This window comes from Theropithecus gelada, chromosome 13 (assembly GCF_003255815.1).
Source record: "Theropithecus gelada isolate Dixy chromosome 13, Tgel_1.0, whole genome shotgun sequence".
NCBI classification, from domain to species: domain Eukaryota; kingdom Metazoa; phylum Chordata; class Mammalia; order Primates; family Cercopithecidae; genus Theropithecus; species Theropithecus gelada.
Window position 1 is genome coordinate 41975713 of NC_037681.1, and position 25257 is coordinate 42000969.

The 25257-nt window shown below is 37.1% G+C and overlaps 1 long non-coding RNA gene across 1 annotated transcript; it reads right to left on the reverse strand.

Annotated features, from left to right (window-relative positions):
* Nucleotides 1–1321: 1321 nt before the first annotated feature.
* Nucleotides 1322–24265, reverse strand: LOC112605398. The gene is made up of 3 exons (XR_003115406.1): nucleotides 24237–24265; nucleotides 23790–23967; nucleotides 1322–3218 (listed from the first exon to the last, which is right to left on the reverse strand). It is a non-coding gene; the product is annotated as an uncharacterized LOC112605398 (long non-coding RNA).
* Between the last annotated feature and the right edge of the window lie 992 nt (nucleotides 24266–25257).

Genomic DNA, 25257 nt, shown 5'->3' on the forward strand with positions numbered 1-25257 from the left:
TTTCAGTAATCTCTGAAAAGTGTGATTAGTTTCTTTTCTCCAGTGCAATTTCCTCCTGGTAAATAGCTAAGCCACAAGTTCTTTTGGGAAAGGTTAAGAGAAAGACTTGCAGTATAAATTTTGGCATTGTGGCAGCCTCTTTCCTCGAGGGGGCTCGGCTGCCCCATCATTCAAGAGGTAATGCACCTGTGATTGGCCCCAAACTGGGAATTGGTTGATGGGCCATGACTCTATTTTGTACTCATTCAAGTCAGACTTTGCTTCTCAGACCTAGAGATTTTTACTAAGACATATCAAGTAAGATTTTAATAGTCTGCCCATTGATTTCAGTTCTAGGGACCCCATTATCAACTTACCAAAAATAAAGCTGATCACTGCTTTGACTCTGCAGTTGGTTAAATCACCCACTACCACTTTGATCTTGGTGATGATCACTCGGCCCTGCTGCTCTTGGAGCCCATCAACCCCAGTGGCTTTGGGGAGTTTAGTTTCAATGGCAATAATTTCCTCTGTCGATCCTCATGTACTTAATAGATCTATCACAGAGTCCTTCAAGGATGCAAGGGGACTGCTTGTCAACATATTTTTCAAAGCACTGGTGAAGAATGTGTCCTCTAGGGGATACACTAACAGGGCATGTTTTTACATAATAAAATCTACTCTAGCATTCTAGTTTTCCTAAGCCAATAGATATTTTCCTTTACAATATGCCAGGGGATTTTTAGCATTTCCATTTAACATAATTTAGGTCAATTTCATGTCCAGCTTTTAGTCAGCTCAGCAAACAAGCTAGCAGGATCGTTCCCAGATCCTCAGTCCAATATTATATTCCTTTCATCATTATCCAACAGCCTTAGGATCTATTCCCACACACATGGATTCTATTGATATAAATTGGAAAAACCATGCGATTATTTTGGTGTGTACTGTAATTTTTTATAGGTCTCTTTGTGAACCTCATCTTCTGGGAGTCACTTGCTAGGACGTGATACTGGTTATAGCTGAGGAAGAGAAAAACCTTGGTGGAGATATGTCCTGAGGAGAATCAGAAGCCCTTTGTAAGGCAAGAACGTGGCAGGAAAACCATTATAAGTTCACAAGAAAGAAAAAATGAACCTCCTTAAACAGGAAGGAAAGTTGCTTTTACTGAAAAAAATTTAGGCCAACCATGAATCTCATTTGTCACTACATCTTTCTGTTTTCTGGACATTTCATACAAAGGGATCATATACGTGGTCTTTTGTGACAAGATTCTTTCACTTAGCGTAATGTTTTAAAGGCAAATTCATGCTGTAGCATGCATCAGTACTTCATTCCTTTTAATGGCTGAATAATTTTCCATTGTTTATTTCAATAATAAGCCACATTTTGTTTATGCATTTGTCAGTTGATAGACATTTGGGTTGTTTCCACCTCTTATCTATAGTGAATAATGTTGCTATGAACATCCATGTACAAGTTTTTGTACACATTTTGCCTATGTTTTGTTTTTATTTCTCTTGGGTAGATACCTAAGAATAGAATTGCCGGGTCCTGTATTTCTACTAATCCTAAGAGATAACTAGTACAATATCTATTTTACTGATAAAGAAACTGGGATTCAGAGGAGTTGGACTACTGGCCATGTCATAGAGCAAATAGAAGATGATATTAACACTCACGCTCTTTAAGTCCAGAGCTCACATTTCTCTTATGCTTCTCTGCTAGGTGAGAGCACTGCAGATGCATCAACATTCATGCATGCCATGCACACAACCCACAAGTGCAGACACACACAGTGATTGGAATGACATCAGTTGTGGTTTAAGACAAGCCTGACTTCATCATAACTATTCTCTCCCTCACACCAACTCCCCTGCTAGAAACACACTTTTTAGCTGAGTCTACCTCCGTTCTATGGATTTTTCACCATATGAACTCCAGCTTGTCTTTAGAGAGCAGAGGCAGAATTACTTTTCATATGAGCTAGCCTTAGGGGCTGTGCAGGGGAAGACACAACAACATCCCTAACACTGGAATCTCTGTCTAAGACCCACAAGGAATGGACACTCCTGAATATTGCCTGATATACAGGCTTCCATCAGGCAACTCACTCCCCAGAGTCCCTACCTTTATTTCTCAGTATGGGCCACTACCTCTGTGCTTATATGTAAGGGACCGAGGACTCTACCTGAAATATAGCTCTTTAGGATTAACCACCATCTCCCCAACTAAGATGCAGAAATTGTGCAAACTTTTATATATTTTGTAAGAGCAAGCAGTTCAAAATTGGATTACCTTTCCACATTTTCATACAAAGTAGATTAATGTGCCCCTGTCTTTATTACATTTTCCACCCTTGTCATTTGTGATTAAGCCAATACTATGAAGATGTATTATGGATCGGCATAAATGGGAACATTAAAACATTGGCTATATATCAGAGAAGCTCAAGGCAAGTTGATTTTGTGCTACACACACCCTTGGTGCAATATGTCTGGAATATTTCACATCTTTTTGGACAGAGAAATCTTTCTACAGCACCAAAAGTAATAGGAAGTACAAAAGAAAGAAAAGAGAAGAAATAGGGGAAAGTACTAACTTTTGTTCTAGGTAATGGAAGAGGTCTATTCTCCCTGCAATAATTTTGATACAGAATTCTCATAGATGAGCCTCTTAAACCAAAACAATTACGTGGGTTCAGAGAAGAAGGAAAAACGTGGGCTATAACCAAGATTCCTAGTTCACATAAGGAAGGGTGTTTGACCAGGCCCCCATCTTATTGTCTTGAGCTTACATTCCATCTCTTCTAGGTCATTCCTGCCCTGAGAATACCTTAATGGCTCAGGCTTCCTGTAGAAACAGCTAAACAGCTGAGAGGCAAATCATGTATCTGTACAGGTGTCATCTCATTCTTAGTCACATGATGGATAATCTGCAGGCTCAAAGGCTCAGGCAACAGGATTAAGCAGTTCTGGTAGGAGAAAGAAGGGATCATGGCCAGAAGAGCTATTTCTAAGAAGAGGACAATCGTATTGTTCCCCAAAAAAGACTCCTACCTGTAACACGCTCTTGCCTCTATTTCATAACTTCTTTCCCAAACATGTTCATGAAAGTGATTCTGGAGAGCTCTGAGACCTGCAGCTATAGTACCTTTCCATGACAGGTTGCCCAGGCTGCAGCACCATACTCTTTCTGGTCAGCTGTCACCTCTCCTGCTCTTCTGCCTCCCCCGGTGCCTTGAAGGGAAAAATACATGAATAGATCAGAGAAAGTCTCCAGCTTCTTGTCATTTTCTTCCCCTTGCAAGCATAATTCCATGAATATATCTTAGCTTGGGCCCATGATCTGGGTCTGTGTAGGATGGTATGAATGCATTGGAAAAGTGCTTCTCTTTGTTAATATTAGCATGGTTAGAGGAAACCAAAGAGAGCACAAAGCGGCTTCAAATTAAGCCAGGTTTTGTTGATGATGTTATGATGATCCTATATCTCTCATTCTAGTCTGGTTTTCTCCAGTTGTACTTTGTGATTGAATGCAGTGGAAACAACAGAGGTAGGTCCCTTATGCTAAAGAAATTTGTGGAGGAGCCAGACAAATAATACCAATAAATTATTAGTTATGAAGAAGAAAATAAAACAGGGAGATATAATGCAGTGAATTGAAGAGGCCAGTTTATCAATAGCAGGGAGGTGACTTTTGATATAAGTCTCACTAGATCCAAAGTTGACTGTGTCTGGGGCAGTAACCTGGTGGAGCCAACATTCTGGACGTGAATCCTTAGATATAAGTCATAGTGGGCAAGGCTGAAGAACCTTGTTTCTAATGTATGGTAGGAATTACAATTTTTCAAACATCAGATGCCATTTCAATAGAGAATGCAAGAATTTGCTAAAAGCCTACTTGAAATAAGGGATTGAATCAGGAATTCTGCACTTTAACCTGTTTTCCAACTGTATCTTTGAGAAGAGGACACAGAGATTCAATAATGAATTCAACAAATGTTGATTGAAACAGAAACAGTCACTATGGCATAGGGTTTTTAATGAGATGAAAGACACTGACAGTGAAATAATGGCAGGAGTATAGTTGACACTGTGAAATGTACTATAAGGGAAAATGAGAGTGTAGTCTAGGAACAGGTGAGAGGGGCATTGATTCTTACCTCGAATCTCAAGGAAGTGTCTTCCCCGAAGTATGTCATTTGAACTGACAGACTGGAGTCTGTGTGTTAACAGAGTGTTTTGTATAGGGTGGAGGTAGGGAGCTTCCTGGCAGAAGAAACTCTAAATGCAAAGATCCTGTGGCAGAAAGGAACAGGTTCTATTTAGGGGACTGGGAAAAAGCTCAGACAGGGAGAGCACCAGACGGGTCTGGTGATTGGAGCAAGTGCTAGAATATAAAGAATCCTGTAGATGATGTGAAGTTAATTGATTTTTCATCCTAAGAACAATGGCAAGTTCTTGAAGAATTTTCACCTGGGGAGCCAAAAGTTCATTTGCAGTTTTAAAAGGTCGTTTTGGGCAAGAGAACAGTAGATATAGAAAAACAAATTAGGAGACTACCTAGACAGTTCAAATAAGAAATCATGGTGCCTTAGATTATTATGATGGCAGGACAGAAGTGAAGATATTAATGATATATTTACAGGGTTAAACCCACAGGACTTGCTAATATATCAGAATATAGCAAGAAAGATGTATCAAGGTTGATCCTTGATATGGTTAGGCTTTGTGTTCCCACCTGAGTCTCATCTTGAATTGTAATCCTCAAAATCCCCACGTGTCAAGGGAGAGACCAGGTGGAGGTAGCTGAATCATGGGGGCAGTTTCCTCCGTGCTGTTCTCGTGATAGTGAGTGAGTTCTCATGAGAACTGATGGTTTTATAAGGGGCTCTCTCCCTTTGCTTGGTATTGCCTCCTTTCACCTTGCGAAGAAGGTGCCTTGCTTCCCCTTCAGCCTTCTGCCATGCTTGTGAGTTTCCTGAGGCCTCCCCAGCTATGGTGAACTGTGAGTCAATTAACCTCTTTCCTTTATAAATTACCCAGTCTTGGGCAGGTCTTTATAGCAGTTTATAAAACAGACTAATACAATCCCTAAGTGTTCTTAATTTTTTCTAATTTTTTAAAAAAATCTTAATACAGTTGCAATGGTAGTAATTCCTTTCCCTTGATAGAGAATAGGCAATTATAAATTTGGTGAAAGGAGACAAGCTGCATATTCTGTTGACAAATAATGGCTGTGAATTATTCTTGACTGGCTCAAGGATGAGAAGAGGAGAAATTGTGTGTGTGAGGAAGGTTCTTTATGCGGCCAAAATAAACAACTTCAGACACAGGAGAAGCTAGGGAAGATTTCTGAAGATGTTATATTCTAAGTTCCAGAAGAAAATTGTAGGAAACTGTCTTTCTTCTTAGCGTGAAAGATTACTCTTTATAAAACAGAAATTAAAACTATAAGGAGAGGGAGTAATGTGATGTGCTGGAGAGGTAACAGGTAACGTCTTATGAAAAGAGAGATGAGGGAGATTCTCAAGAAGTCTGAGAGCACAAAGAGGGTCATGAGGCAGAGGCGGTAGGTGTGATGATGCAGCAATTTAACCTGTCATGTAGAAAAAACAATTTAGATATCTCAAAATGAGGTTTGGGACGGTGGCTCACGCCTGTAATCCCAGCACTTTGAGAGGCTGAGGCAGGCAGATCACTTGAGGTCAGGAGTTCGAGACCAGCCTGGCCAACATGGTAAAACCTCGTCTCTACTAAAAAAAAAAAAATACAAAAATTAGCCTGGCATAATGGCATGCACCTGTAATCCCAGCTTCTCAGGAGGCTTGGGCACCAGAATGGCGTGAACCTGGGAGGCAGAGGTTGCAGTGAGCAAAGATCGCACCACTGCACTCCAGCCTGGGTGACAGAGTGAGACTCCGTCAAAAAAAATCTTAAAGTGCAAAGCCATAGGGTAACAAAGTTAAAAAAAAAAATAAAAACATGATAAATATGGTAGGCAGGGAATGGCAACACAAGATAAAACTAATTAATTACCAAACAGGTAGCAGGGAGGGCAAAATACAAACATATTTTTTCAACTAAAGAAAGACCTACGTAGATTGAAGAGTCTCACAACATTACAGGCATGATCAGCTAAAATACCTACAAACTTATTAACCAAAATTTGAATTCATTAGCGGGGAAAAGACAAAACTAGAAATATAGTGTCTTAAAGTAACGAAATTATTGAATTTTTGCTCTTTAACACCAACAGTCAGATAATAATAGATGAGACTTGATAGGATTTTGAAGAAACATTTTTGTAAATTGAGATTATTTTACCCAGACTTCTTGATTTTTGCTTTATGTAGAAAGGTATAGGAAAACATTTTTAGATGTGCAAAAGCTCAGATCTTCCATCAGGCAAGTACACTCAAAACATACAGGTGCCTGTGTGCACATAAACACGCTCTTGAAGACATAGCCTTCTGATAAGGAGATGAAGAAGACATAGAAGCCAAAAGTAAGAAATGCAGATGTTACAACATAAAGAGGTGGAAGAAAACCCATTTCCAATAAAAGTAAAAAATTTTGTAACTAGTTAAAAAACTAAGTCTAAGTCTTAAAATACATTGTCAAATCAATGATATATTAAAAATGGCATATTTATAAATTCCAAGATTACACAGACAAAAAGAGAGATAGAAGTATAGGACAAAAGAAGATTCCATGTTATAAAAGGATGGGGAACTAAAAACATTTTATTTTACCACCAATATCAAACAAATGATTGAAATGACAGGGCTTGATTTTATTTTCCTGTCTCTCTTTTTGGAGTAGGAAAAACACTGCCCTTCTCTCCATTATGTTCTTCAGTTTAGATCCTAAATTATGCTTCTAGGAAGTTCTTGACTCGTATTGAGCTATACTGATAGAAGGTGAAACTAGAAAGTTAGACAAATATAATTTATATGCTGAAGACCAGCACGATGACAAGACCTTTATAATATTAATAAATTATTTTCATATCAATTGTAGTAAAGAGAGGCCCCATGACCTCATGCTTGTTCTGACGTTTCATAACTAAAATATAAAAAATTACATTTATACTATTTTAATTTATTCTTGTTAATTTCAGCCTAGTGCTCCCCCCTCCATCAAGGCTCCCTTATCAGACATTGGCTCCATCCCTCTTAGATTTGAACCATCTGGAGATTTGGCCAACAGCCACTTCTGCCTTCATCTAAACTCCTGTTTGGCAAACTTTAATCACTCAGGGAACAAAGTCACAATTTTCACACAATTTTTGACATATTTTGACATATTAACATGCAATAAATTTAATATTTTTCTTTAAATAATTTGTATTTACATAAATTTATTTTAAAATAAATTTTATAGCATAGATTTTATGTAAATCTCTATATAAACTCATTTTGGTCTGTGTGTCAAAACTCTCATCTGAGCCATTCACCAATAGTGCAATAGTACCTTTTAGGAACACATTGATTCTAGTTGTCAATATAGTGGTAGGTAGGACCACAATGAAATGCATATCTCATTTGTGATTCCACTTTCTGTACTAAGGCCAGAGCACCAGATAATATAGGAAGCCACAATCTAAGCCCATTGACTGATATAGTGAAGGCTGTGTGAAAGTTCTGTCACTCAGAGACATTTTTTAGTTTTGGCATATTTGCATTGGCTTTAAAAAGTTCATATTATTTTACATAGTTTATTTGGCTCTTAGCATCTGATGCTATAATTATCTCAGCTGAGCTTATATCTGACTCTACATTTCAATGGTCTTTCTGGAGATGATAAATTTTCTGATTTAGGTGCAAATATGCTTGGAGCATATCATCTGAATCTATTTGCATTTTTAGTGAAAATTTCCAGACTCAATGATTTATCAAATTCAGTAGTAGTTTTGACCAATATGTGTATCACTCCATGCAATTAAAACAAGATGAAATATAATTTAATTTGTCATGCCAGTGGGGCATGAAAGAGCACTTTTTCTTTGTTTTAAATTCTGCCTTTGTCACCCCAAACTATCACGTATACATTAGGCTACAAGTTATTCAGATAAATTGATGAATACAGTTTCTTTAAAATGGATTTAAATCTTCGGTAAGGATAGAAATGGTAATATTCAATGCAGAGATCAAAATGGCAAGAGATAGTCATCTTCATTCTCCAGGGCAATCACCAGCTGGGGTCAGAAAGAAATTTTTCTGGCCAAAGAAAAAGTGTCATATAATTCATTCCAACTGGTGCCTAATGCACACACTTTCCTCGCTCAGACCCAGCAGGTGTGGGCTACTCTTAACGATGCATCATCCTATTCTTCTACAGTAATTTTTCTCCATTATATTATTGCTCCTTCCTCTATCTACTCCCTGTCTCGATGTCTCTTTCTTTCATTACTTTTCCTCTTCATACCCTGCCCTTTTCCTCTCCCCCTTAACTAATGAATTGGATATGCATTTGGGCTTGGGAACTCTCACTCAGAAGCTCTGTCTGTGCCTTCACTCCTAATGGTGTGTTGGGCACCCACATCATCATGCCACTATTTATTCCGCCCAGCTATTAATTTGCAGTAAAATTTCAGTGTGAATTGCAGAAGCCAGCTGCTGTTTGGACAATACTGTCAATGAGAGTGTAAAATGCAAAATGACAAGTTCCGTTCTACCTAATGGGAGGCATCAGCTTAAACAGGGTTTTCAATGTCTTGAAGTAGAGGTCAATTTCAGGAAAAATGTTTTCTCATAGAAATTCATATGTTCATGGAGCCTAAAGATAAATAGTCAAAGTTCTATATATATGCTACAGAAATTTAAATCCATATTGAGATAGACTATCTCATGTTTCATCACATGCCTTACATGGTACTGAGACATTTGGAATGTTATATTTAAGATTCCGTTTCAAATATCGTTGACGAAGACCAGCAGGCTAGTGGTAGTAATAGTGGTAGTAGCAGTAGTAGTAATATATTAATGCATTAAAGTTTTTCTTTTGCATAGTTTCTTCAACGTTTAACGTGTTATATTTAGTAAACTAGTATCCAGTAAGCATTTATTGTATGTTTGGGACCATACTAGGTGAATTACATGCTATTGCCAGTTTTTTATTTTTTATTTTTTGGTACATAGAAAATGGCTGAATATTAGGCATTTCATGTGAGTGGACAGTTTCCTATTTAATTGTCACAACAAAACTGTGAGGTAATTATTAGTCCTATTCTATGTATGAAGATACTAAGGATCAGAGTGTCTTTTGTGGAGTATGTGGCAGAGTAGGGCTTCAGACTCAAGTTGTGCACGTTTTCCCTACCCCTACACAAAGCGCTCCCCCAGTCGTCTTTGGTTACTCATACATTTGTTAAACTAAAGCTTCAGGAAAGCACTCAGGGTCCTTAATTTGCTGCTAATCCAGCACCATGCGGATTGTGAACCTTGAACGTGAACTCCTTTCATTGTTCCTGAACCCAGGATATTTCTTTCTTTTCCTCTTAAAAACATAACTTCTAAGCACATATGTTCTAACAACAGGAGGTTTACTAGTGCCATTATGCTCTTACTTTAGGAATTCCTATGAGACAGGAGGTCTATATTGAGAACAAGGGTGCTTGGTCCCTTGGTACCAAGCAGGCTTGTGGCAGACAGGCTATAGGTATACTTGGCTCACCTTTGATGATATGGCCCAGAGCAAGGAAGATGCCTCCAGCACAGAGGGCTTTTCATCAGTGAGCAAAGGTAGTACCTGGAGAACAAATCCTTCAAGACTGGTAAAGCTCTGTGTTCTTCCTGGTTGGCCTCCCTGTAACCAAGCTGGATGTTCTCCTGGCCAGTGAACTCTCTAGAGCTTACAAGCCATCAGCACAGGGAAAATTGGAAAACCTTTTCACTGAAGCATTCACATACTACTGAAGCTCAGTTATGTACAGCTCAAACCGGGACTTGAACCTACCAGTGTCCAGAAACCATGCCCTTAGAGCCTTGGAGTTGTCAAAGTGGAGAAAAGACAGGTTCATACATCTAATTATTCACCTTCTAGAAAAAGCAGTCTCATTAAAATCTGTTGTATTATTTAACACAAGGTCCTAGGCCAAATATCTACCATCCTTCCACACTGCCCCTACTCTTCATCCTGCGTGGATTAGGAACTCTCAGTTTGCCATCATCTCCTTCCATGACAGTCTCAATCATTGCAGCCAAACACTTTAGAACCATTGTGATTTTTGTAGCATACTCAGTTTTCCAAATGAATAATAAATATAATTCTGTCAACTATTTCGGGAACCCATGTATTATTTTTATTTTTTTTCTGAGGGAAACAAGAAATCTATTTGCTTTTGCACAGTATATGGCAGTCAGAAGTACCTCATTCATTCACTTTTTATTCATTTGATGCATGAAAAAAAGGCATTAAATGTATTTCAGTGTGTCACCTCAAATTCTCTGCAGCCAACAGTGATGAATATGCTTGGTTCCTCAGCTGGGGTACTGTTTCATTTTTTTTGTGACAATATCATTTGACAAGGCGATTCTGCATTGGCAATATTGTATCACATTTTTGTCTGCATGTAAATTATGTTGACAGTCTCATAAACATAAATTGGCAGGCATACTGTCCCAGAGCAATGTTTGTTAAAATACACTAATGGAATAGAATAAATAAATTTTTCCAAAGCATTAATAACACAGTGGTGTGTCACTGCATTGTGCAAGAAGGTCTATGGGATATGATACTGTCTATGCTAAATTAATATTGCATATATTTCTTTATATATATTTTATTCAATCTCATGCTTATGTTTATAGATTAGTCATTCCATTTCACAGAGCTTTGTATAATAGCGGTCACCCACTTGTGATATTTTTTAAGAAGTCAGCATTGTCTGTGGCAGATATCTATAATGGAACATGTGTAAGGTGTAATTCATGTCTGACATTGTTATTACATTGCTTTGTTCCAGATAGGGCTTCCTCTTTCTCACCTGCCAACCCAAGGACACTCACTTAGCAGTCCTCTGCCCTGATGGAGCAGGCAGATTCTAGAATGGGCAGATCTAAAGCAGGTCCCTAGAGTACCAAACGACTGGGCACATATTTCATTTATATTTTTGGACCACAAAGATAATTTCCCTTCCAGATGTCTGTGGACAGACAGGATGGGGCATTGGCCAAAGTATGAACTATTCTATACTTTTTCATTTCTTTAACTTACTAGAAATGTGACCTTTGGTAAAACTCAAAATCTCTTTGAGTCTCAATTACTGTTTAATTGAAATAATCATGAATAAGGATAGATGTCAACATTGAGATGTTGATTGTAACTGCAATTGATATGGTGTCTGGTTCATAACAGGCAAGGAGTATCTTAAAATAATTAATGGAGGAAGATAAAATGAGAAAAAGAAACAGAAATACAATGAATTTAGCAATTTTATTGATCAAACAGATGATGGAAAATTTATATGCTGTGTCTCCAAACATGTAAATGCTTGGAGCATAGAGAAATTGATACAATTTTGAATTTTTGCAGAGTCAACTCAGAGTGTACATTGGATTCCACACATACCCTGACTCATCTGCCTCCTGGAGGGTAGCACATGTACCTCTCTTTGGGTTTTCTAAGTATCATCTTCCCTATTAACAGAGAACTGACACAGCTGTGGCTTCTGATCTTTGGGGAGAAAAGCTGAAGAACTAGGATTTTAAGAAGAAAATTATAGGAAAGCAGTAGGGTTGGTCCCTAAGGGCCATACCTCTTGATCAGACTTGGGCCAGAAAACTTGTATGGCTGTTGCCCCTAATATCTATTGCTTCAGCTTTATCTGGTCTCTCAGCTTTTACCCTGAGACTTTACATGAAGCACATTCATGTAACTATTCATCTATAAGACCACATGTTTGTACATCAGTGCTAAACAAAGAGGGTTAGAGAACACAGGCCTTGCATCAGATGCATAAAACCAAATCATGTAAATATGTAGGTCATACAAGAGGAGAAAGTTCCTATTTACTACATGGCTTCACTATAAGATATTATGTTTAAAGTTCAGTAACCACACTGATTAACCATAAAGATATAGTCTACCATGTTTGTGTTATGCCAGAGAGATTTTATCAAAGAGGTAAAATGTAAGAATTATTTATAAGATTCAAGCAATAGTCCAGGCAAGAAATTATGAATGCTTAGACTAATACGGCAGCTATAGGTGAGAAAGTAAATGTGGGGACAGGTAGTGCTTCATAAAACTAAGAGGCAGGATTTTGTCAAATTAAACAGCAGGTATTATTGAGCAACTAATACTTATGAAACATTATGCTAGACTTATGAGTAAACAGAAGTTTAACATATCTTCTGTAGTTGTCAAGTGTTTACAATTCAATTGATGATATAAGCTTTGGACATAAGCAAGTTCTTTGTTTACATATATATGGTGGTTTCTCTTTATATTTTGAGCCCAAAGCATTTTTGAAAATCAATTTTTATTTTAAATTCCAGGTACATGTGCAGAATGCACAGGTTTGTTACATAAGTAAACGTGTGCCATGGTAGTTTGCTTCACAGATCAACCCATCACCCAGGTATTAAACCCACACCTAACAGCTGCTCTTCCTGATGTTCCCCAAGAACCAGAGCTCAGCTCACTAATCCAAGTTAGCATGGCTTCTCAGATTCTGTCTCTTTAGGGTCTAGGTATCAATTTCTCAAGAGTGTTGCCCTCTGATTGCTCACAGATGAATGCTCCACAAGAATTGTCCTTGGCCTAAGGTAGTTGCCTTGTTCAAAGTTACTCTGTCTCTCTGGGGGCAATATAAATTCAATGACTGCTCCATGGGGAGATGCAGAATCCCAGCCCCCTTGCCTCCATTGAGTATACCTCTGAAAGGCTATTCTAGCTGTAGAGCTCTCTCTTTGGGACTGGCTAGCACCCCTGTTGCAATGCATCACCATTCAACATAGCCCTGTGCCCAATCTTACTTTCCTCCCTTGGTGATACTTGTTTATCCTGAGAGCACTCCCCAATAAACCACCTGCACACAAATCTCCATCTTGGAATCTGTTTTCTGGGAAACTTATCTGCCTGCCACAGCCCGTGTGTCTTAAGGTTGAAAGGGCAACACACATAGTAAATTCTGTAGAAATTGAAGAGAGAGTATACATTTTGTATAATCGAACATCTCGTTATTTCCCAAACCTTGCAAAATGCTTGTTGCGTGGTCAGCCCAATATATTTTTGCTAGATGAATGGCTTATGTGGTCAGGAAAATTGACTAGATGTTGACAGGCAGGAGGGAAAATAACTATAAAGTGATTGACTTGGGTAGCAGAAAGAATATTGTATCATTCTCAAAAATAAAGAATTGAACCAAGGGAGGAAATGTGAACTGATTGTTCCTTGTTGTGTTGAGTCTCAGGATGTTTAACAGACTGGAATTTATGGAACTGAATTAAGTTCAGTTCAGTGTTCATTGTATCCTTATGATATCTGACTCTCAGTCTCTGAAGGAATAGAGAAAAAGTCACTTATTGGTCCCAACACTTGTACTCTGAGTTACTATAAACCTTTCTCTCCTAGAGAGTTCTAAAGAATTTTCAAAGGCAACTTATCAAATATATATGTGTATATATATTTGAAAATAAATATATATATGTGTTTATATATACGTAAAAACTTCCTAGAGCACAATTTGTAGTTAAGATGTGCTAACCCTTTGATATAATTCTACATTTAGAAATGTATTCTAAGAAAGTAATTCAGATATATGAAAGATTGAATCTCAAATTGATTATTAAAACAGCATTTAATGAGAGCAAACAACTGATAACATAAATGCATTAGATAATTTAAATTATTTTTATTGTAGAACATAAATTTAATAAATTATTTTACTTCCCTCAAATGCAATATTATATGTTCATTAAATCAATGCTAGTTGAATATTTATCAATTTGGAAGAATAGTCACATACAATTTTAAAAGGTATAAAGTATTAGCTATAGTATAATATTCTTTTTTACTTACAAAATAAATATGTATATGGTACATATGTGAGTATATGTATTCGTATATATGTACACATACATATATCTATGTCTCTCTCTTCCTATGTAATATTTTATTTATATATATACATATACACACACACACACACACATATATATACACATATATACACACATAACTTTTAAGGACTCAGAGGAAATACACCAAAGTGTTGTAGTGGTTGTTCAGAAGAGAGATTGTGAAATATTTTAATTTATATTTTTCTGTTTTACTATGGTCTTTCTGTCCTCCCTCTTACATTTTTAGTTTCCTCTCTATCCAGATTAAGTTCTTGATCTATTACTTTAGCTATTTTCTTGTCAATATGCTAAACTAACTTGTGATTATCATATATGACTGGCAAAATCTCAACTGTGATTGACTCTGTGGAAATTTGTATAGTTCTATGTCCAAGTCTGGGCTGCTGATAACAGCTCAGCAAATTACACCCAGGTCAACTGGGAATGCTAAAAATAGAGGTTCACACTCATGCACACCATACAAACATAACTGCTTGTTTACCCATTCAGTTCTCATTCTCACTGCCCCCAGCAACCATTTCAAACTTTCTCTCTTGTCTTCAAATTTCTAACCATCTTGACCTCCACATTCTGTTACCTTTCTCAGTCTTCGAGTAGTCAACCTGAACTTCAGATTTATCTAGAAAATAGAACTCATCGGATGTGAAACTTCTCATTCTACAGATGAGCCAAGTCGATATGCCTGCCTCTTTCTATTCCCTTTTTCTTTTCAGTTCCACTCATTACAGTGGAAGTCCAATTCTTCCAGTTCCTTGGATCCATTCCTTAACATGTGATCAAGGCCAGGGTACCACATGCTGCCCCCTTTCAATTTCACTTCCTGTATGTCCTTCTCCAGTGGCTCTTTACCATCCCTTTTCTTGCCTTACGTTTATCATCCTGTTCACATTTTGAAAAATATTTTTGTGTTATAGGAAATATCTTAAATTTATACAAGGTCAAGTATGTAATGTTTTCTTGTGGGTAAATAAATAGAGAGTAACATGACAATATCCATGTACAAATTACTTTAACCTGCTGCCATATTTGCTTCTGGTTATTAAAAATGCAAAAAAAGGCCCCAAATATTAGGAATCCTGTTAAAGAATTTTCTAATTTCCTTCTTCCCTCTCTTCACCCCCACCACCAGAGATAACTATTATCCTGAAGTTTGTGTGCGTTATTCCTGCTTGTATTTTTTATACTTCCAGGACACATAGTCTATCCATTATAAACTATATAGTATTTATGGTTTTTAAATTAACTCTTAATTAAAATGAATTAAGGGTGGCGATAATGTATGCATCATTCTACTAGCTGTTTATTTTCTTACTCTTCATTATTTCTGGAATCTATCTAATTTATAAGTGTAGATCTTGTTCATTAATTTTAATTGTTGCACAGTATTTCATGGTATGCATATACTGTAATTTATTGATCCACTTCCACACTTATGGGCATTTAAGTTTGCTAGAATGTTCAGCTATTACAAACAATGATGCAGTCAGTAACATTGGACATGTCTCCCTGTCAACATAAGTACAAGTTTCTCCTTTGAGTAGATTTTGTTTATTCACAGATGAAATTACAATAAAAGTGGGGGATTTGTTTTGCATACATCTGTTATTTTTCTGCCATCTTACTTGTATTCTCCATTTATCTTTTTATCCCTCCTCCTTTTCCTCCAGGTTCCCTGACTGACTTTCTTCATTCATTTTTCTTCTCCAGGTTGATCTGCAAGTTGTGCATGCTATTTCTATTGTTTAATGATTATTCTTACATTTTAACAAAGTTATTTAGTTTATATATCTCGAACATGAGTCCTTAGCTATTCCATATCTCTCTTCCTTCCCACAAAATAAGACAGAATTTTAAGCATAACTTCTGTCCAAAAATTCCACCTCACCCAGTTCTTTTGTTCGACTGTTGTTTTGATGATGACAGCTTTTGAATCTCATAAGTATAACCTTGCATGGATTATGCTTAAATAAACAGTAAAATTATTTTCTCTTTTACGGTATGCAAGATGAACATCTTCCATGTAAAAGTTAGGACATGGAAACAGTGGACAATCCCATTGGTTAAAAAAAAGTCTGGCTGCAGTTTTTATTATGCCCAACTGCTGACAGTTTGAAAGCCTTATCCTTTTTTTCCTCCTTCTTCCCCATATCTGAGAAAGCTGATAAAAAAAATAAAATAAAATAATTTAAAAAGCCCTGGCACTCCCTCCTTTGTCTCCAGACGGAGGTTCAAATCACATAATCCCTTTCCCTTGTGTGGGAACCTTTACCCAAGACCAAGCCCCTAACCACAATGAAAAATTTGAGCCTAAGCATGGGGCATTTTCTGGCTCTCAGATCATTTTCAGATCTGTTTGAGGGCTTTCTGCTTGCATTAGAAAGTGTTTTTATGTGAATGTTAACTCTTTTTATATTCTCTTGTTGCAAGAGTGGCACAACAGTCTAGATACAAAGCAAATTTGGGATGGAGGTCCATCCTGTTTCTCTGGAGTGGTGACAATACCATACAAGTCCAACTGAGCCACATTAAATTTTCCTTCCCAATAATTCCTTAGAAATCACACCAGAAGTTCTCATGTCACCTCATCTTCCACTTTTAGGTCAGAACTAAATACAGTCTGCATATTCTAAGACAAACACTGGTGATAGATAAAACTGACACTGCTCAAAGATTATAACAAAGTTCAGGTTTTATTATAAATATAAAAATAACGGAAAAAGAACATGAGGTTGCAGAAGTAAAAGGGTACCATTGGTATAGATTACTATAAATAAAAGATAAGAACATTCTGTAAACCATTATTCATGAAGCTAATTCTGTGAAAATATGAGAACTATATGAGAAGTTCATGAAATCAAAAGATGACTTTATGAGGAATGAATGGGCTGAAATGAAAAGGAAACAGACTGGGATGAAAGGTTCCAGCTGAGATGATGATGATAACAACTATGCCAATGACACCAGCAACACCAATGATGCTGCAATGGACTGAATGTGTCTTCTCAAAATGTATCCTTTGGGTTTAAATCCTAACTTCCAATGTAATGGCATTTAGGAGGTGGAGCTTTTGGGAAGTGATTAGGTTGTGAATTACCTCCCTCATGAATGGGATGAGTGCCTTTGTGAAAGTGACCTAAGAGAGCTCTCCAGCACCTTCCAGTATGTAAGGACATGGGGAGAGGATAGCAGTCTGCAACCTGCAGTCCCTTACCAGAACCTGATCATGCTGATACCCTGATCTTGAACTTCCAGCCTCCAGAACTGTGATGCATAAATTTCTGTTCTTTATAAGCCACACAGTCTATGATACCTTGTTACAGCCACTGAACGGACTAAGGCAGATACTAAGAATCATGTTCACTATTTAGTTTGATTACTATGAGGAGTTCGAGATGATCCAATAAATGATACCCTCCTTCTCCATTCAAGTTTGAGTTCATTGTTAAAATATATAAATGTGTGTATTAATATTAATACAAATAGGCCAAAATATTGTGCTGCTTACAGGTAAAATTGGTAACTGAGGGTGTAGCTTTCCTTACAGGCAAGGATGTACTAATACTAATGCTGAATCTCAAAATTAGACTTCCCTAGTCAACGGTGCAGGCCCAGGAAGACCTGGAAACATGGAGCAATTAACCCACTTATGACCAGTGTTTCATTATTGAAATGCTAAGCATGTGGGAGTTATTTATATCCTACTGCTCAAGGTCATCACCAAGGTTTGATTTTTCACTCATGCAAAAATTCAAAAAATTGAAACCTCAGGCATAAATGGGTTAAGGGGGTGGTAGTTCTAAACAGACAACTTGCAAAAGGAAGAGAGTAGGATGAGCATGCCAAACTCCTTAAACCTAACTCCTAAGCAAGGCGAATGCCTCCTCTTCACAAAAGATAGGAGTGACTGAAGGCTTGGAAGGAGGCCAGTGTTACAAGTGTTGGTGACTCTCCATAGGAGAGTAAACCTTAGTAATACACTTTTTCCCCAGTTACCCCATCATGCCCATAGGCGATCAGAGGTGTAACCATTCCACTTATAGGAAGAAGTCAACAGTTGGGAAAGTCATATTCATACTTCATGATATCACTCATCCAATAATAAACATGGTTCTTTGGGTATTTTCCTGGGCTTATCAGTGGGAAATATGAAATTTTGTCCCCACAAGGCACTAAAATGCTTCTGAGAAACACACCAATTGATTAAGTCAAAGTCTATTCTGTATACAAAGCTTGATTTCTATAATTTTTCTATCCAAACTAGACATAACTAGGTTTCCCAACATAGTCTATCAGAGGTTCTGCAGAATAATAAAGACGGAAATTACATACAGGTGTTTAAAATTTGAACATACTTTTCAATATCAAATTCTGAGCAAGAAATTACATTTCAAATATTAAACCCCCTTGCATTTTACAACTCGAAATAAAGATGGAATTAAAAAAAAATTTTCCTATTAAGAAACAAGTCCAAAGAAATTTAACTTTGAAATGTATCCTACAGAAAGGAGTATGGTAGAATGAACAAGAACATGGGCTTTTGGGTCGGGATACCTGAGTTTTAATATGTGTTCTATCACTTAATTGGTATAAAATATGAGATATTAAATGCTTCTCTGCTTTGGTTTTCTCAATAAAATGAGGAAATTTTATTCTTGATATTAGTATGAGGATTAAATGGATGACTATAAATCAGATTGTTAGTGCAGTGCCTGACATTGATACTATGTGTTGATGATTAATATTGTAGTATTCTAACTGTATCATGCTGCTCAATTTAAGTTAGAGTAACTCTTGTGAACTAGATAGAGCCTAGATTCTTTCAGATTTGTGTTAGTTCAATTCCGTTCTCCTATATGTTTCACTTTTTTAATTGTGGGAGATAAAAACATAACATTGATCTCAAATAATAGAATTATGAAAACAAGCTAATTCCTGCCTCCTAGCGCAATTATCTCAATGTAAAACATTTTTCTAGGACCCATTTGAGTAAAGCATTTGTGTTTTGAATCAAATACACCCTGCCTCCCTTCCGCCCTTGATGGCCCACTGTTTCCTACCATCTAGGATGTCAAAAAGTTGATTTCAGTTGCCTATAATTCATAGGAAAACTAAGGAGACACTTTTTAACAGGAGGTTACTTTTGGCTAATGCTGGTCACTTGTTACCAATTGCTCTACCAATGCTTGCATGAGTAACTAGATCTGCCACTTGAAGAGATTTTCAGAGAACTTCAATATCACCAGCTGCTCACTATTACTTTCTCATATATTGTAAATGCCTTAATTCCTGAGATCCTTATATATCCGTCAAATTTTAGCTCATCTATGTCCTGTGGTAAACTCAATTGGAAAAAAATTCTCAGCAGAAACTGATTTTGGTATTATGTATTTACCATATTCTCCTAACATCTTCTTTCTGTGAAAGTAGCATTTAAGGTATTGAGACCTTCATAGTAAAGTCAGAAACTTGCAATAATAACATTTCCAGTCACCAGGGCTTATTCGAGGTGCATTTGTTTTTCAGTTAATATATTCAAAACTTCTTCAATTTTATTTTCATTTTGGAGTACAGAATTGAGGGCAGGCTATATCTAGTGACACAGCATCTGTAATCCTATGCCACACTCTTTCCACTGCCTCTTGCTATAAATTTCCTTGACCTGAAGACCCTTGAGTTATCTCTTAGGGAATCTTCTCACACATACTATATTAAACCAGACCAGAGCTGACTTGATACTAGCTATTGGGCATGACTTTTGAGTCTCTGGAAAAGACACAGAAAGTCCACTAATGATCTTTCCTTGGCCCTGGATGCAGAATGGAATTTGGCAACTGGTCTAGGACTATTAAGCTAGTTCTGATCCTAACAATATATAGCTAGAACCTCGCTAGTTTCAGAAGCATATGAAAAGCTCAGTTATTTTGTTGGTTAAAAGAAGAAACCTTTGTTACATAAATTCAAGCAAATGTGTGCAAATTAGCTTGTAATACCAGACCCGCTGCATCTATATAGTTTGAAGTCAAGCTTCACCAGGACCATTAGGCTACATGAGGTTGCCTGGACCCACTGGAGCCAGAAGTTTGCCTGTTAGTATCCTCACAGACCACTAGCCTTGTCAGCACTGGGCTGGTTCCCATTATCTACCTAGTTCCCTGTGCTTTTTCTGAACCTGTACATCCTATTCAAGTTTGCTAAGTAATATGTTGCTTTGCTTAGGTGGGAGTGTTCAACCTTTTGACTTCCCTGAGCCACACTGGAAGAATTGTCTTGGACCACACATAAAATACACTAACACTAATAATAGCTAATGAACTAAAATTAAAAATCAGAAACTCATAATCTTTTGAGAATGTTTACATATTTGTTTTGGGCTGAATGGAAGCCATCCTGGACCACATATGGCCAGCAGACCATGGATTGGACAAGCTTGGCTTAGAAGCTGGTGCATACAGTTCCACTGCTACAGAAACAACCATTTGTCCTTAGGTAAAAAAGTTGGCAGTGACAAACCAAGGTCAAAAATTCCCTCAAACATGTGATGAATGGATAAACAAAATATTGTATACCTACACATTTGATTATGATTCAGCCATATAAAGAATGAAGACATGATTTATTCTAGAACATAGATGAACCTAAAAATATTATGCTAAGTGAAAGAAGACACAAGACCACATATTGGATGATTTGATTTGTATTAAACATCCAAAACAGGAAACTACATAGGGACAGAAAGTAGATTAGTGGTTGTCACAGCTGGGGACAGGGTGAATGAGGAATGACTGCCAGTAGGTACGAGGACTTCTTTCTGGGCTGATGGAGATGTTTTAGAATTAGTGGTAAGGTTTGGACAACTTTGTGAATACACAAAAAGCATTGAATCAAATAAATTTTATGGTATGAAAATTGCATCAATAAAAAGAAGAAAGGCTTAAAACTACATAACACTGCTAAAAACCTTCTAAATTGATGAGCCACATGAAAAACAAGTGTACAAGTTTACAGAAGATTTTCTATCAAGCATCTGGCATTCTCCATGGGTTAAGCCATTCCCCAGCATGTCAGCAAGGCATAAAGCATCAATGATTACCTCAAGCTCAGAGAAATTCTCTACTATAAGTTAGGCATATCCAAAGAACAATATAGCAAGGTATGCTATATGAGATATCATCTTTACTCATTGTTATTCAAATGTCAGCAAGAACCGTAAACAACACAATAAAGACAATAAATATTTGAACATGGAATAGAAAGTAGAGTTAGGTTCCCATGAAACAAACCATCCTTTCTTCTCATTTTGGAATGCCTAGTTTACTCTTTAAAGCATTAAACTCAGTTTAGAAGCATTTACAGAATTTACTCTTGAAGTATTAAATATATATTACAGCTATTGTGAAAAAAAGGAAAATTCCCACGTGGCCATTGTCTAGCATAGCGCCTCCCCAGCTGACAGCCATGCACATCAACTGTACCATAAGCCTCAAACTCCAGACATAATTTTTATCTCTCACAATGCATTCCAATTTCTTTTCTTTAAGATGGCCAGCCTAATAAACCAGATACTGGGAATTTAAGGTGAGCCAACAAACATACTGCTTTTTTTTTCCACCTGAGTTTGAACCAAGGAAAAGGTAGTAGAAAAAACAGTAAGTAAACCAGAGTAACACATTAAAAACTTAAACTATGACCAAGAGCAATCAAGAAAACGTGTCTGCTCTCTTCAAGTAGGCAAGGAAATTCCAAAAGGAACAAAGAAAAGGGGATGAGAATTTATCCCTAACCAATCCTTCAGGCAACTGGAAGGGAGAAAAAAAAGATGGAGAGGAAAAGGGATGGAAGTATTTCTCTATTGGATTCCTGTTTAAATGGAAGAAAACATCAGCAGTGGGGTTATATGTCCTTTCTTCCAATGTTATAACGTGCTTAGTTTCAAGTGCTTTTTACATTTTGTTCAATTTAATCCTGACAACAAACCCATGAGGTAGGCGCATTTAATGTGTCCATTTTACAGATAACTGAAGCTTGGCCAGGGCAAGAGGTCACACAAAACAGCTGGTCTCTACCACGAAAGTAGTCTCTCTCCAGATAAAAAAAAAAAAAAAAAAAAAAAAAAAACCCACTAAACAGATCCTGGGGGAAAGAAAGTAAAATTAAATCCACGTAAGAAAGAATAAAGCATAGAACTTCCACTGCAAAAACATCAAATCAGTGTTGTATAGGTAAACATCGGAATGAAGAAAAAGGTCACAGGAATGAATATGAAGAAAGAAAAGAATAGATGGGAGAGCAAAGAGCTAGTAGATGCATAATATGGATCTACAGAGAGGAAAGCAGAACAAATGAAGCTGAAACAGCAAAATCAGCAGAATATTTTCCTATGCTGTAAAAAAATCACAGTTTTCAGATAAAGTCTTGCCATGTTTTGAAGCAAAAATACATTTAATAACATTGAGCACTTATATATTGCTAGAAAGTTATATATATTATATATATTGTTTAGTACTTTGATAAGAAAGAGATAGCAAAATATAGTCCTTTCCCTCAAGGGGCTAGAAGTGTATTGGAAAAAACACATAAAAATATAATTACCTAATATATGGCAGAGTCAGCAATGGGCATAATGATGCAGGTTTGTTGTAGCACCAAAGCAAGGCAAATTATTGGTTCAGGGGCTTAATGTGTCTATGGGAGCCAGCATTCAAGACAACATGAGATGTAAATCATGAATTATGTCCCAGCACTAGATGTAGGGAGATGGAAAGGATAGCTATTCAAGACGGCAGGACAATATGGAGGAATATATAATAATCAGATAATATGCTATGGGAAAATATACAGTTTCTTGTTTCTGGATCAAAGAAATCCAGGTTGGGAGCTAAGAAGCTCAGGGCCACAAAAGTAAGCAAGAATGAGTTTCAAAGACTGTGTGTGCCATGTCGTGAAGTGGACACTTTATTCTGCGGTGACAGGACATCATTGAAGAGTTTTATGTAGGGTAAGGAAAATTTTCATGTAACATGAAGCACTGTTTACTTCTCAGAGGGTGTACTAGAGGAAAGGAGACTAGTTGAAAGGCTATTGTCAAAGTCTGGGTAAGGAATAAAAAAGACTCAGGATAGAAGGGAGTAGTTACAGCAGAAAACAGGATGGATGTGAGAAATATTCAGGTGTGAAAATAGAATTAAATAATTCACAGATGGGCTGATGGGTAAGATGGGTAAGAAGGGCTCAATGATGCCTTCCATATTTCTAGCTTGATGACTGTATTGTAGGGCTGGAACATGAACAGAGAAATAAAATGTTGCATATTAAATTTGTAATCCTAACAGGAGATGCAAAGTTATTGTTTTATTCTTAATTCTGATAATTACTTAAATATAGGTTTGACTGCCATTTAAAAAATCTGAAACTCATAACTAGGAGAATTACATGTTTGTCTGCATTCCAAAATCCCATGGAAAGTTATTTTAAAAAATAGCCCATGTGGTCAAAGGTTGAGCCAGATGAAAGAGCAAAGTGGTAAAAACAAAACAGAAAAAGCACAGCCAGAAAGTGTGAAACAGGATTACAGAATTTAATATAGGCAGAGTTTTGAAAATAAATGTACTTTAAACACATTCATTTAAAAAAAAAAAAGAAAAAAAGCAGCTCTCAAATTGGGTTAACAATATACGACTTCCTGGATATTATGGCAGCAGCCTGGTCATGCCTGACTTACCTTTCATTGCTTTCAGTTAAACACTCCAAAGTGTCCAGCCCAAGATAAAAGCTGACAGCAACACAGCTGGTTGATGAAAAGAGAAACCCATATTCAAATTCCAGTACTAAACCCGCTGGCAGAACGTTTGATGAGATGTTCCCAGAAGCACAAACCTTACCAGAGAACAGTCTTCTCTCTGGAAAGAAACTGACTGTGAAAGTCACCTTCCACCTTCCACTACCTGTCTGTCTCCCACCTCCACATCCTGGACACGTTTCAGTGTATTCTATCTCAGTCAAGGACACAATGATCTATCCCGTTTTTATACCCAGTTCCTAACACCTTCTGTATTAGTCTGTTATCATGCTGCTGATAAAGACATACCTGACACTGGGTAGTTTATAAAGGAAAGAGGTTTAATTGACTCACAGTTTAGCATGGCTGTGGAGACCTCAGGAAACTTACAAATACGGTGGCAAGGGAAGCAAACATGTCCTTACCATGATGGCAGGAAGAGTGTGAGTGCAGGGGACTGCCCTTTACAAAACCATCAGATCTCGTGAGACTTATTCACTATCATGAGAACAGCATGGGAAAAACCCACCCTCATGATTCCATTACTTCCTATCAGGTCTTTCCCACAACATGTGGGGGTTATGGGAGCTACAAAATTTAGGTAAGGACACAGCCAAACCATATCACTGTCGCTTTCCTTATGCCTGCTATCCAATCTGTCAGCAGTTCTAACTATTTTACCTCCAAACTCTTTTACATTTGATTGCTTTTCTCTCTATCATTATCACCATAGTCCAAGCTACTTTCACTCCTTAACTTCTTAAGCAATTCCCCCGCAATTTATTTCTTGCCCTTTCGTTTATAAAGGTTTTCTCTGAGTGCCAGAATTACATTATATGTGCGTGTCACTCTTTTTGGCACAATACAGACCAAGGTGCTGAACAAGACAAGATCCCTGGTCTGAAAGAGCCTACCTTTTAGTTAGACTGACAACTAGCATGTGCTTGTGTTACTTGATGGTAAGCTACTTGATGTGGGGAAAACCAAACAGGATAAAGGCTGGGTCCTTTGTGAAGAAAAGATCTTGGAGAAAGTAGAGTACAGAGACGATGGCTGAAGTCTTGGAAGAATACTGGTGTTTTTTATGGGGCATTTAATAGATATGGTAAGAGAAGGATCAGCTCAGAATATATTTTCAGAGAAGAGCCATGGAATTTGAATTGGACTTGGAATGTGAGGAAAAGAGGACTCCTTATTGAATGAAAGAAAGGTGATACTAAATTGGAGCTATTTGAAGTGCTAGACTTGGGGAAGAAGTTTGCTGCACAAGTGGAAATAATTCAATGGTATTCTTGAACTTTTTTTGATAATAGAGATACACTAATATTTTGTACATATTAACTTTTGCAGAAAGTCTTTTAAATGTCTTAATCCACTTTATGCTTTATTAAGTGGAGTATAATGAAGAAAT